The following is a 15,000-nucleotide window of genomic DNA, read 5'->3' as shown; positions in this document are numbered from 1 at the left end:
CAGTCCATGTTTAGCCAGGTGTGACCTGTGACAATGACACAAACAATAGAGAGGTCCCCAGAGTGTAGGACAGCAAACATCTTCTAAGGTTGTCTACTACCTATATAAAGCAGTATTTCACATCAGAAGCACTTTACTGGTATGAGAAATAGCATAACCTTATGGTGATGTGACACAAATGAGCAGTCATATTGGCAAACTTAGGGAAGTCCTGTCTGATGCACTTGCTGCATGTTATGGTTTGTCCTGCCAAGTGTCACAATACAGCAAGACGTGTCCCACATTCCACATTTGATAAGGTGACAACCCTACCCTGTGTTGCTTATGTGTGTGCAATATGTAGACATGTGTATGCCCTGTGAGTGGCTTCTCCCCACAATGGCCCACATGTATGAAGGCATGAATGCTAACTGCCACCTCCCACATATGTAGGTACTGTGGCAACTGTGAGTAGTTTGCTGTCTGTCACTGACCCATGAACTGATGTTAACACCCTGCAGTGGGGTCATACAGTGGACATGGAATGGTGGCTAGATCCTAGGTTCCAGCTGAATGCAGAAAACAGTACCATTTTACCATATGGTGAGGACGTGGAGCCACTATTTCCCACATCAACGGCAACCCCATAAACGCATAAACAGCATTGATAGACCTGGCTACTCAGGTTGATAACACTGTTGCATTCACCCATCAAGTAGTGGCAGTGGTCAGAAGAGGCTTGGATGTGGTTCAGCACATAGGTAAAGGGATTGCATCCAGACAAAAGTTGGACATTACATCTCTATCGTCCTCAGTCATTACAACAATACATTAGCAGCATGGCCGATCTGGTATGCACCAAATAAAAAGGCTATTTTAACACCCACAAAGGTTATCCATGGCCTTCAACTCCTGTTCCATGTATACAGCCTTGGCTCAGTACTGCCCAACTCGTTATTGGATAGGTTGTCCACAGGTGGGCTGTGGCATGTGTAGATGGCAATATTGTGCTCAGCCCTTCAACAGCTGCCCCATATATGTCAGTATAGCTCTGTGTGCATTAACAGCATGACAGGCTTGAATCAAATATGGCACTGCAAAAAAAAAAAACAGCTGGAGAGAAAGGTCTGTCTCCCACAGGCTGCTCTGTTGGAGGAATGCACTCCTCAAAAATGTCAGAATACCATGCAGACCCTCATCAACTGCATCAAGGTTGAATGGATGAAAAAAACATCTGTCCCAGGGGTCCAAAGTGTGTCAATCAATGCCAAGGGCAACAGGTGTTGTAACCTTTTCTGTACCTATGAAGCTGTGATCATACAGAACTCCCAGGTGACATGTATCAAGAGCAGCATGCTGTGTCAAAGGATATGCATGCTAGGTAGGCTGTCTGCCCTATTGTCCCTCACACACTGTTCCACGCATATGCACCTAGGTAAACATGGACATATACAGTCATACCTTGGCAAAGAATAGGTCTCTGTGTTGCCACTCCGCCATCCTCAGCTCCCATAATGGCAGGAGCCCACCACGGCTTAGACACACATATACTTGAAATGGAAACAGAATAAGGTCAGTGAGACAACAGTCAGTCAGCAGTACTAACAACAGTAAAGCATCATGGCACAAAGGTACATACACTTTGATGTGTATGCATGACAATTGCCAGCAGACAGCACCTTACAGGCCATAACACTACTACACTACAAACTGCCATTACCTATACTATATTCACCCTGTGCATCAGACACATATTAGCATGTCCCTGCATTGACGGTATGGACAACACTGATGTGGCACTGGTATCATCACAGGCACAGGGTGTGGTATGGGGTTGGTAAAGGCCTAGGCAGTGCCATACAGTTGACATCAGGTGTGTATATCTGGAGGGGTGCTGGTTAGCTGGGCCATTGAAATGAGCTGCGTGTGTCTGTCGATGACCTGCATGTGACAGTGACGTGTGAGTATATGTATGCACACAGTCAAGTTGTGTGCTAGCCCTACATGAGGGAATGTTGAACAGCCATGGGCCATACATAGCAGAATGTACAGTTCACCATCTCTTGCAATAAACACAGGAACTGGTTCTACCAAGAATGGCACTGGCAACACCATGCCCAATGCCAGATGTGGTACTACTTCCTGATGGTGACCAGTGTCTACTGGGTCTGTGTCCCTCATGGGACCACCCAGGACCATGTGCCCAAGGCCTGTCATGTAGTGGTGTGGACAGCACGCTCCTGTTGGTAGCGCTGATGGTACTGCCACTACAGGAGTGTGACTGTGCACAGCCACATGGGCTTTCAGCTGATGTCACTGCTGACCTACGTACACGTGTCTGACGCCCTACTCCCACCACATGTTCAAGCACAGACATTACACAGTTAAGGGCTGACAATGTCTCACCCCACCATCTACCCACTACATCAGTGAAATGATGTAAGGCATCACCAGTGCCATGGAGGGTGTCATGCATGCCAGGCAATGGGGCATCCATGCCTTGAGCATCTGTACTGTTCACAATGTGCCTGTGCCTCCATGACAGACCTGAACATGAGTCAGGTAATGTGCTGTGACACCTCTGACAGGTGCTGGATGACCAGCAATCCTCCTTTGAGCACCCCTGTCAGTCTGCCTGTATGGGGCCTTCTCCAGCTCTCTGTCTATGGCTAGTGTCTACAGTCATAGATGCCATAGTTCCCACACTCCCCTGTCCAATGCTACCAACCTCTGACTGCCCAATATCTGTGGCTGCTGAGAACTGGATATGTGTGGGCATACTGACCATGTGTGGGGACATTGAGGGTGGAAGTAGGATGTCTACCAATGGGACAGATTCAGCCCCCAACAACCCCACCTGTGCCTCACAGTGGACACCATAATCATCAGAGTCTGATGACACACTGACAACAGGATGTGAGGGGGACACACTCCAACCCCCATGGTCACCTGTGAGGGAAGACAACATGACTACATGAATACCTACCCTATAATGTTTGTTGAAACACAGACACTCACACACACACACACACACACACACACACACACACACACACACACACACACACACACACACACACACACACACATACATACATACAGATGAGGTACCAAAAAGGCATTATACACATCACACTTTCTGACTGATGCCATGCACAACACAATCAGACCACAATAGACACACTCTGGGCAGGCCTTTATCAGCATGCACTGCAGCTATATGAAGTTAATGTTGCTAGTACTATACACCTGTGAGATAGTAATGCATCCCTGTATAGCAGACAGGCTACACCTATGCATAACTACGTGCTACTATGTTACAGCTCCTGCATATATGCTACTGTGATTACCAATGTGATGCACTTCAGTGGACCCCACCACAAGTGAGCATACATGTATTGCAACATGAATAAACTGAACTGTTGTGCACATGGCAAACTGGCAGACCTTATCATGCCTAGGATATACGTGAGCCATTACATGACAGTTCCACACTCACTGGCTACAGGTTGATGTTCCCCAGCAACACCAGAGGTACCTATGGATTTATGGGTGAGAGGTATTGTCAGCACACACAGATGTGGCATTGGTACAGGATAATATGTGCATTTATCAACATGTACAGTACAAGCTGTGATACTAACCAAATTGCTAGCCTTTACAATATGAGTGCACATGTGTGCATTACCAGTCCCAACCCACAAATGTGGATTGACCTCACATATTCATACTGGTATGCAAAGGCTGCCCCTATGAATGCTACAGAGTTAATTTGATGACCACTGGAGGCTTTCCTGAATGCTCCTCAGCTGTGGAATCCACCTCCATGACATATGTAGTGATGGTTTCCTGTGAACTGGTGGCTGTCCCCCAGGTGTGCCAGGAACTCCTCTATGGCTGACAGTGGTGGCTGTGTTGCAGGTCTTCCCACTGTGCCAGCATTGTCCCTGACCACAGCTGCAGCACTTTGGTGTATGGGATCAGTAGCATGGTGTGGGACCTGTACATAGCTCCTGTCCAGGTGTTCCACATCATTTACTGTTGCTACCAGGTCTGACCACAGTACAGTGCATTGTTGCTGGTTGTGGCGAATCCTTGACAACAGCACCCAGTGATGGAATCTCAGGGCAGCAAGAATTGCAGTGGTGTCAGCTTCTGAGAAGGGTGGGTTGTGATGTCTCTACATCCCACCTGACAGACATGAAGAGAGGAACACATCACAGGCTGCATACATTGCTCACCATTATGTATAGACCCTGCGCATTCACTTTTGCCAGCACTATCTAACGCTAACTGTAACATCATAACCCTGCCATCTATGAGCACAGTATGACTGTGGGTATCAGCAACATAGTGGCAATTCAGGATGCATTGCCCCCATGATTCTGATGTTTCATGCTACTTGTTGCCTGTGCTATGAAGTGTTTCAATGCATGTACCTGTTGCAACTATTACTGCTTGTTCATAGCCTGTCTACATGGTATGCTGTGGTGTTAGCCTCCTACTTTGTTAGTAATCATGTGGTCTGTAGGCCCACCCATCAGGCCTCCCTGGTCTTCCTCCATCGGATTCTGGAGTATATGGCTGACAATGTCAAACAGTTTCCCCAGCCACTGTGGTTGATATGGGTGTCATGGCACTGTGTATCACCTGCCTCATGTGCATGGATGGACAGCCATCTACAAACACCAGCAAGGAATACACTGTGTGAGAAATGCAATAACAGTAGGAACATGCAGCCCATGCTCTGTTCCTGTCAAGGCCACATATCTGGACTCAATGTCAACACAATCAGTAAACCTCACACACCACACACGCCTACACAGCAAACACAAACATCTGCAGTGGTCCTCAACATATACATCCACAAACAAAGTGGATCTCCAAGGTAGAGCCACACATGAACACTGCAACTGTACACACACATACCACATATGGCCACACACCTGTGTCCCACAGCCATGCAGGCAGCAGCCCATGTCAAACATGTTACACATAGGGGACTCCAGTGGAGACACACTGGTGTGCCTCTGACCTGGCTGTGTACGTGGATGGTCACAGTTACTTGTGTGGCACGTGACAAACTCCGCCATATTGCATATGCATTGCTGTCTCTCACCAGTAGGCATAGTCTTGGGTTTGTCACAGTACATGCTGGTGTGCCTGACCTGACATGTACATCCCTGAACTATATGCAGTGAGACATGAGTGAGCACAATGGTTATGTGTCCCAGGCAGGTATGTCCCTAGCCTTAACCTGCATTATACTGTTACCCAGACTGATGCCACAATACAATCAGGAAATGATTTCCCTTAACATGTGCACATATATTCTGTGATATTCCAGGGGTTCCAGTAACTGTGAGTTTGGGAAGATATGGTAAACAGACCACGAGGCTCTGTGAGAGATGACCTCCGTGTCTTCTCTGGTCTCCATGCATCTGGCACTGGTTCTCATCAGCACCATAGTGACTCCAGTATGAAAAGTGGTGGTGTTATCACTACCAGCATACAAGTGCCAGTGCAGCACACATTGAAAGCCATGCTGCTAAATGCAAGAGCTATACACATGACTTTGCTCTAATTGCAAGCAGTCCTAACCCTGGGAACTGCAGACATCTGTGCAGCCACATAAACCATGGTTAAAGCTGCAGATAGTAGTCCAGCCTACCTGGTCAACCATCCTATCATACATTCAGATGCCAAAGTGTAGCTGATAAGGCCATGGGACATGGGGTTTCTGTATATATGAGACACATACACACCTCCATACTGTACAGGCAGTAAGATGCACAGGGGACACTGCAGGGGCAGTTCACCATTGCCAGCACACACCTATTCAAATCATAGCTAGCTACTGGCCAACACATGTGACCAGGAAGCCCATTCAGCCTATATGGATCTCATCAACTGTATTAGGGGTTGGGTCTGTACCCTGATCCTGGGTCAGTTGAATGACCCTAACATACATTGTAAGATGTACCCATGCCAGCACACAAATGGCCAGAGAACCATCAACAGTGGATGTACATGCGCCTTGGTGCAGCCAGGGCCTACCCCCACATGAGGTGAAGGTGTATTGCAGTTGACATTACGCAACACGGGTTACCACTGCAGCATCCCTACAGTGTCTTCCTCTGTGGCAAAGCAACCATCATGCGGTCACTTTTGCAGTCACCATCTCCCACAATACTCATCTAGCTAGGGTCAGCCATACATACACCTCCAACATGGAATACATTCTCCTTGGGGGTATACATAGCCTCATAGCCCCCAACCCCTCATTAAGGACTGGCACCAATATCTACACACACACACAAGTGCTTTATGTGCATTTGTATAGATGCATGTAGTCAGGTATACCCAACAGGCCTACATCATCCTCTGCTAGGATAAGCACACCTGTCTAGTGGAAATGTGCAATACATACTGCCCATAACATGGATGACATACTGCTGCCTGAGACAAAGTAGGGGCAGGTGCCCATTCTGGGGCAATATCTCCTTGGTGTGTACATGAGAATGGGATCCATCCTGCAAACCTGAACAACAAACACAGATCTTATATTGTCTAGATCCACTACAGAAAGTCATCTCTTCTACTGCACATATGTTTGCAACAGCACAGGTAGCACCTGCAGCTGCTCACTTCAGGTGCTCAAGGAAACCAGCTATACCAGTGCTGTTGCTATAGCATACTGAATGCCTAACAGAATTGGTGTAGGCCTCACCACCTGTCTTCCCCCTCAGTACATCAGGATAGCCACAGTACATCCCTCTTAAAAGACCATAAAGAACCATATTCAAAGGAGGACTGACTACTGCCTTTGTTATAGCCATTTGATGGATGACCAGTGTCACCCCTTTAGAGTAAGGTGGTGCGTCTCCCACTCAGTCACATTATGCACCCAGCAGCCAAACTAGGCTGTTCTGCAAGGTTGTAGCACAGTTTATTGTGAACCCCAGTAACAAGCACATTGGCAACCTGCACACAATCCATCATGCACATTTAGGCTTTGTCAAGGAAGGGTTCACATCTGTTACACTCGGTTAACCTGTATGACACAGTCACCAAAGCCATGGACACGGGATGACAGTGCAAACTTTCTATCTTGACCTGGACAAACTCTGTGACAGTATAATCCCATTTGCCATTATACACATAACGCCCCCACATATGCATCACAACATATGTTACCATAGGGGTCGCACACCGGTGTGCTGACATGACCCACCTCTTCCACATAGGGAACTCCACCTCAAACGATTGACTCATGACTACATGTGTCACTTGTTGTTCTGTGTTTCGGCCTCTGCTATGTGTGATGTACACTGCTGAGGTGCATGAAACAGCCATTAGCCTATGTCTGACCATGTCTGCAGACAACTGCATGCTGTGTGCCATCACTGGATGCCCTAGTAATGTAGACATCTGCCTAGGAGGGTCTCACACAGACACATGACTGTTGCCAGACACATGGCCTCAGGTTGCATAGCAGGACATGCAGTGTCAACCCATTTGGGGAGAGTGACACCCACATAGTATCACAGTACTAACAACATCCTAGGCACGCAATCAGTTATGAAGGAGCTATGGACACAAGTCTTTGGCAACATGACATGTCAACACAATGTTGCTCCCACTGTAAGGAACACCTTGTACATGGCCCATGTCATCCATATGGGTATGTCATCAAGGGACATGGGGTATAAACATCCTCATATTCCCCCCAATGAGGCCCATTATTGTGTATAATACCCTGTACATTATTCACATCATACAGCACATGCAGCAGTTGGGGACATCACAGAGGTTCCTCACTAGGGGATACCAGGGCATCACACATCTACCATACACCAATAGGCTATTAGGGTAACTCTCTACCTGGTTTCATACATACTCCTCAGGTGTGACCTCAGTGTGGCATGCCAGGCAATCACAGACTCCACATTGCTGGGATTGCTTCACAAGTGCAATGCATGCTCCACTCTCTTAACACCGACACATGCCCTCAACCTGGTGTGTGACATGAACTGGGCATGTTGGCAGCTCAGATGTGTGTCCCACACATACACCTGCAGTGGAATGGGCACTTTGTCCACATCAAGCAGTGTAGCTATTTACAACTTTGCAGGCGCAACCTAGATAACTGAATGGTTAACTGCACGTACACCCTTGGGATACCACCTGTGTCCCTGTTGGACTGGGGCATCAGGTGCTGCCTTTCAAACACGTGGGCTAACATCTGGACTAGGCACAGGGCCGATTGCCTAGTAACCTCATATGGTGCCAGAAATACCAGATATGGACTGAGTGCAGTGACAGATTGTGTTATGTGTCCACACCCATCACTGCCATCAACAGTTGGGTGTTCCCCATGGGTAACATTAAAGTAACATGTCATAGAGCCTACATCAGACAAATAGGTGGGTGGTAGTACAAGTGCATGTGAATATTCCAGTGACAGCTGTGCAACAACATAACTGAGAGCAGGGCATATGTGGTATAGGTTGTCCTATTCATAGGTGTCTGACATCTGCAGTACCCAGATGTTTGCGGAATGTGCACGTGTGCCTGATAGATGTAGACCCCCTGCCAAACAACTGTGGATTTCTGGACACTGGTTGGACAATAAGTGATGGTTGTCCCCAGAGTTTGGGGAATGTGTCTCTGACATGCCAGGCCCCTAGGAACACAGTATGGTACATTAATATCTGGTACTGTATTCATTCCCTTAAATTGTATTCTCAATATGTACACACTGCTGCTGAGGTAGAGCCAGTGTCCCCCCACTACTAGTGCATAGAACCTGCAATCATGCTGCAGGGGGTCACCAGGTATGCTAGCCATAGATGTTAGGCAATGAGATAAAGGTGTGGAGTACACAGTGACCTAGCCATACTATGTTAGAAACTGTCAGGGACACCTGGACAGTCTTTGAATTATGCCTGTATTACATTCACAGACTGAGAGTGGCTCACTGACAGTACATGATGTGATATAACAGCTGTATCTACCATCACTTACTGTCAGTATTGTACAACAATCTAGTAGCAGTAATACATGAACTGACCATTTCTGGGGTGAGTAAGGAGCAAGAGCTGTGATCTATGTTACTGCAGACAGAGCCATAAGAGATGGCCATAGGTGATGGACAGCAGATTAACAGCAACATGTCAGTCCAAGACATGTGGTTGAAACCTACTGTGTAAATACCTATTCCCATGACTGCATCCCCCCATCTGCATATCATTATATGCTTAATTCTATGACATACCTGGTATATTGCTGTACTTTGTGAGAGGACATCCAGTTGTAGTCTTCTACAGAATCACAGTCTGTCTTCCTGAATAAAGTGTCAGACCTATTTACCATAGGCAGCAGCTTGCCTTTTGTAGGCAATGCTCATGAATAGGTGATTGTCTGTGCACAAATCTATGATTCCCACTAACCAATTGCATCCAGAACAGCTGGGTTACATTGCTGTTAGCCAGTGGCATGGTAAAACAGCCCTATAATTAAGGCCTTCATGTAGGCCTTGGCCCTTTTCCTGGCCTGTGAGAAGGACATTATTGAGTTGTGGGGGCAACAGCATCACAGACCGTATGTCAAAATGCTGTTTACTGTTTGGATTGATGTGTTATGTCCACAGTGTTGCATACTATGTTTGGCCATTGTTAACAGAGTTTGTGATTCTGTAGCAGGTTACTGTTTAACAATGTGTGTTGGGATCAGTAAGGAGACAGGCAGATGTGAGTGTCATACATCCTTTTTATCTAACTGTGCATGCTGCTGCAGTTGATACTGGTGTATCAGCTGTGTATGTTTGTAAGGGGAGTTTGTGATACATTTCCTATCACCTGAACATCCTCCCAACCCTTTATGTATGGTTTTTGTGTGGATGCCCTGTTCTAGGTGTTTGGGAGGTGCAGTAGGTCTGTAGCAGGTAGCTGAACATATAGCTGCAGGTGTGTAAGGTTGCAGCTGATGCATTCTGGGCAGGAGCTGTACTGAAAATTGTGAAGACATTGAGGGACAGCAAGCTGTATATGTCAGTGAGGAAGTAGTGTCAGCTGTTGTGTCACAGCATGGCCAGGATGAGGGTACCCATTACAGTCCAGGTGAGGCATGTGCCTCTGGTACATATGTTAACTAGTGGCACAATCCAAAGAGTGGTAGGGGAGGTTTAGGACATGTATTGATATTTGTGACATGTGTCCCACCCTCCAGACCTTTGACATGCTGTTGTGGGTGGCAGTGACTGTGGTAGCAGCAAGCAGGTCTGCTGGACATTGCAGGGCTCAGTTATTTGTAGGCTGTTTTGCTGAGCATGTAGTTGTTGTGCAACAGACTGGACTGTGGGCCTGAACTGTGGATGTTCAGATGTCAGACATGCTGGGAATGTTACAGATAGAGCTATGGAGTAATTATTATGGGAGAAGTAGTTGCAATAAATATGTGCATGCATACAGTGTGTTACACAGGATTGACATGCACATGTGTATTTGAATGGCTATGGCATGTGACACTCACCTGCCTGTCATGTTTTTGTGAACCAGTCTGCACTGTCTTGTCTTTACATCAGCACACAGAATAGCTTTAATGACAACCATGCCACATGTAGGTGACACGAGTGTCAACATTCTGCAACAGTCTGTGCAGTTTTCAGTTGTATCTGATATGGTAGGCCTCATGGCAATCCATCGACAGGTCCTTGGTTATGTACTGGTTTAATGTCCCCATCACATGCCCAAGTACCCTGTCATTTATCACATTATATGCAGAAGTAGTGTCACTGCTACTCAGGATATCTTGGTAACAACATCAGTAATTCCCCAGAGTTGAGTTGGCCTACTTTTGTATTGCAGTGAACTGCTGCTCAAAGGGTCCTGGGGCCAATACTTGGCAGGGGTGTCATTTTCCCTAATGTTACATGACTATACTGCATAATATGTTTAGAAAACAACAGTAATTCCCCAGAGCTCAGTTGGCCTAATGGTGTGTAGGTCTGAACTATAGTTCAGAAGGTCCTGGGTTGAATACTTGGCAGGGTTGTTTTGTTTCCCTAATGTTACAACACTGTACTGCATAATATATTTAGAAAACAACAGCAGTCCCCCAGAGCTCATGGCCTGGAAGGTGGCTGTGATGGGGGCTGGGCACTGGGGTCAGCCTACTCCTTGAGCTGTGCCAGTCTGCCCTTGATCTGGTGCATGCGGTCATCCAAATATCGATGGATGACCATGCACACCATCCCTGGAAACTGGTGTCAGGTGACAGGGTCCTCTCTGTGCCTGTGCCTGGGGGGAGACAGGCCCCATCCCCTGAGGCACTTCCACCTGACAGTGGTACAGGACCAGCAGAACAGGCAGCTCCAGGTTCCAAGGCCACATGAGGCGGGACAGGTGGATCCACTGGGATCGGCCTATCCAAACATGCCATGGTGTTGAGGTTTGTCAAAGTGTATTGGTTAGTTATGAACAAAACATTTCAACATTAGTTATAACAACATGCATGGGTGTTCCAATTAACCCACAACAATAGAATTGCATAGCATATGGAACACAGGCATAAATGGGATAAGATTCATTATTATAACAGCATGCCAGTTACAGTTATGGTAAAAGGCCAACAATAGTAGAATTTCAACAAGGTATGTTAGTATGCAACCATTGAAATATATAACCAATAATACAACACAAGGCCAAACATTAGGTTTTGAGAACAATATATGTGTAAAGGAAAATATACCTGTAGTATAACAATAATATTTTGTAATGCAGATAAGGAGTGGCGGGAGAGAAAAACATTCCATTAACAACTATATAGGCTATATTTTTCACAACAGTACTGCTCAGTACTCTACAGGTCTGCCCTTTCTTTACATCTACATGTGCTTTAAAGCTTCTGTAGCATGTACATACCTCTCAAGCTGTCGAAATGGAATGGTATGGGCCAAGCTGTAAGAACTATAGGTATATAACTACAGGGGACTTGTACATGTCAGAGTAACATATATGACTAACAAGGCGTACTCTGCACTGATGTTGTGTGAGTGTGCTACTGGCATACTTAAAAAGGAATTATATCTGTGTCCACGTTTAATGGCAACAATGATCACTAGCCATGACAGCGTGACACTTGAGAGACATGCATTGGCCACAGTGCGTGGTGTATATACCTATCCTGCTGTCATTTGTAGGCATGGGTTTGGAGTATTGACACATATTCTGAGACACACCAGGCATACAGCTGTATGAACAGAAGAACATTTAACTTGTGTGACTCATTTTGAATACTACTGTACTGCCTGACATTTTACTTAATGGAGTGTTATCAACTTGCTGAACACTGCTGTTTACACACTAGTACATCTGGACACAGTTTATTAGTATACCCTTCATACAGCTACTACAACCATTTCTTTATCTGTAAGTCCTGTGGAGAAAATATGTGTTAATACTACACTGACATTTTCTACAAATAGTCAAGACTACTTGTCTGTTACTATAAATACATCTTAGTACTGGTCCCCGGATTCAGACCCTGGTCTGTATGTGCAAAAATGAACAGCATATCTATTTTTTATCACACTGAGCTAATGGGCCACTGTTGTGTGCTGGTTGACTGATTCATGCCTAAAGCTCACTTGGTTACAATGCATACCTCTCAACCTCTTAAAGCAAGAAATCTGGACAAAGCCATAAATAAAAGTGGGACAAAGGCTTAAAAATAGGGACCATTTTTAAATACTGCTCTTACAAACTTAGAAAGTTGAAAGAATAACAGGTTTTGCATTAACATGAATTTTCTGAAGACTATGAATTCTGAAACTCAAATGTCAGTCATTATTTTCTAACTTCAAGTCTTTTATGATTTGCCACTAATTTGTCAGAAAACCACAATTTCATGAAAAAATGAACGAAAAATATGGGCCAAAAATCTGGACATTCTGCAAAACTCTGTACAGTTGAGAGGTATGTTACAAAGTCTGACCTGGTAATATAGGTAGACTGTCACAGATGACTGCAGTGACAGTTGAACATACATGCATGAGATTCATGCATGACAGAAATAGTAGTGTGTATTAATAATTGGACTGCAGGTATACACATTTAGCCACTAGTGAATGGGAATATGTATGGTATATTTGCAAGTGTACAGCTATTACAGTCTCATACTTTCCTGCATCAGCATACCGACATTCAGGAATACATATAGCTGAAATGCAAAGGAAACACACTATAAAACATTATACATTACTGTTACAGTTCAGATCCTAGTCCAGAATATATATCAAATTGCATTCTATCTTGTTGTACAGCTGCACATCTACACTTTAACATAACAATTCTTTATCAGCCATACTCCAATCACCCATGGTGTCTTAGCCATATTTGCTGTTTAGCAGCTGTACAACTGGATTTCTTCAACAACAGACCAGAATAGACACAACACTTGGGGGAAAGAACTTTACTAAGGGGTGCATGACACAGTGGTTTATTACATTCAAAATTCTGACTGCAGTTTTAGTGTATATCCTGTAGATGATGAATTAATGTCATTTATTACCTTCACAGTTTCAATCATGGTGTATTATATTACATGAGCCTTAATATTAATACTGTATATACTTATGCCATACCTAGACACTATTACACAGTATTACCTTTTTTTGCATCCATCAATAGTAGCATATTTGATGCCTTCATCTGTATTGCACTGTACCTGGCATTACTCACTTGTATCAATGTGGGTCTAAGAACACATTTATTGCAGTACACTCTGAACACACTATACCTACTGGCAGTAGACAATGTACTATTTCTTATTTATTATATTATATATTGCAAGATAGATCCGTACTTACTGCACTGTTGGTGCATCCTCACTAGGCACCCTGCATGGGTCTTTAAGTTGCGAGCCCTCTCCTCTGAAGCTATGGGAGAAAACACATCATTATGCATACTTGTCTATCAGATATTCATACTACAATTCGATAAATCACTGGCTGCTATACTTATAAACTTCTGGGATAAAAAAATACACATGGATAAAATGACATTCCCATATTTAATTGCACTGTCATACTGCACTCAGGCATTACAGGAGGTGTGTTATGGACACTGTAACACACCCCATACAGATGTATTTTACATACAGACTGGGACACAGTTACAAGTTCATATTTTAGTGCCGTATGGCACTTTGACAGTGCAGGGTGTGTATTACAGACACTGTAACATACCCCTTTGAAGCATAAATAAATAAAATTATAAATAAGTGCCCAAGCACTCTTGCTTTAATGTTTTAGTGGTGTATGGCACTTGCACAGTACAGGGGGAAGGGTGTTATGGACACTGTAACACACCCCCTGTATGACATTATTTAATAGAATTATGAATAAGTGTCCGAGGACACTTTCGTTAATGTTTTAGTGCTGTATGGCACTTTCACAGTGGAGGGGGTGTGTTATGGACACTGTAACACACTCCCTGTATGAAATTACTTAATAGAATTATAAATGAGTGTCCAAGGACACTTTCTCCGATTTTTTTAGTGTCGTACTGCAATTTTACAGTGCAGGGGTGTGTGTTACTCATCTCCAAGCACTGTAACACACCCCCTAGTACTGATTCAGTAACTGTGAACATAGCTCCCTCTCAGTAGTGTGCCTTCATTAATATGCAAGGTAAGCTGCTGAGGGGAAGCTGCTGCCATGGATACCATTCACTGCGTGTAGGAATTACACTATTCCTACATGGAGTTTGTTAAATATGGGGGTATATCTCTTGAAACACTGGTGACTCTGCTATTCTCTTCTACTTATGGGACTGGCTGTAGAAGGACATCTGTTTACTGCTGAATAAAAAAGTGCCTTTTTTTTCTACTTTTGTGTTTAAATATGCTGCATACTGGACAAAGACTGATAACTTCTAGAAAAAAAAGAAAAAACTATCCAGTCTAAAAACTTTTGTATTGTAATCTGCTATAGAAACTATATTCAGTTCATTAATGAAT

Source organism: Protopterus annectens, chromosome 6.part0, assembly GCF_019279795.1.
Source record: "Protopterus annectens isolate FY-2018-M chromosome 6.part0, PAN1.0, whole genome shotgun sequence".
Lineage (NCBI taxonomy): Eukaryota > Metazoa > Chordata > Ceratodontiformes > Protopteridae > Protopterus > Protopterus annectens.
Note: the sequence above shows the minus strand (reverse complement) of the source record.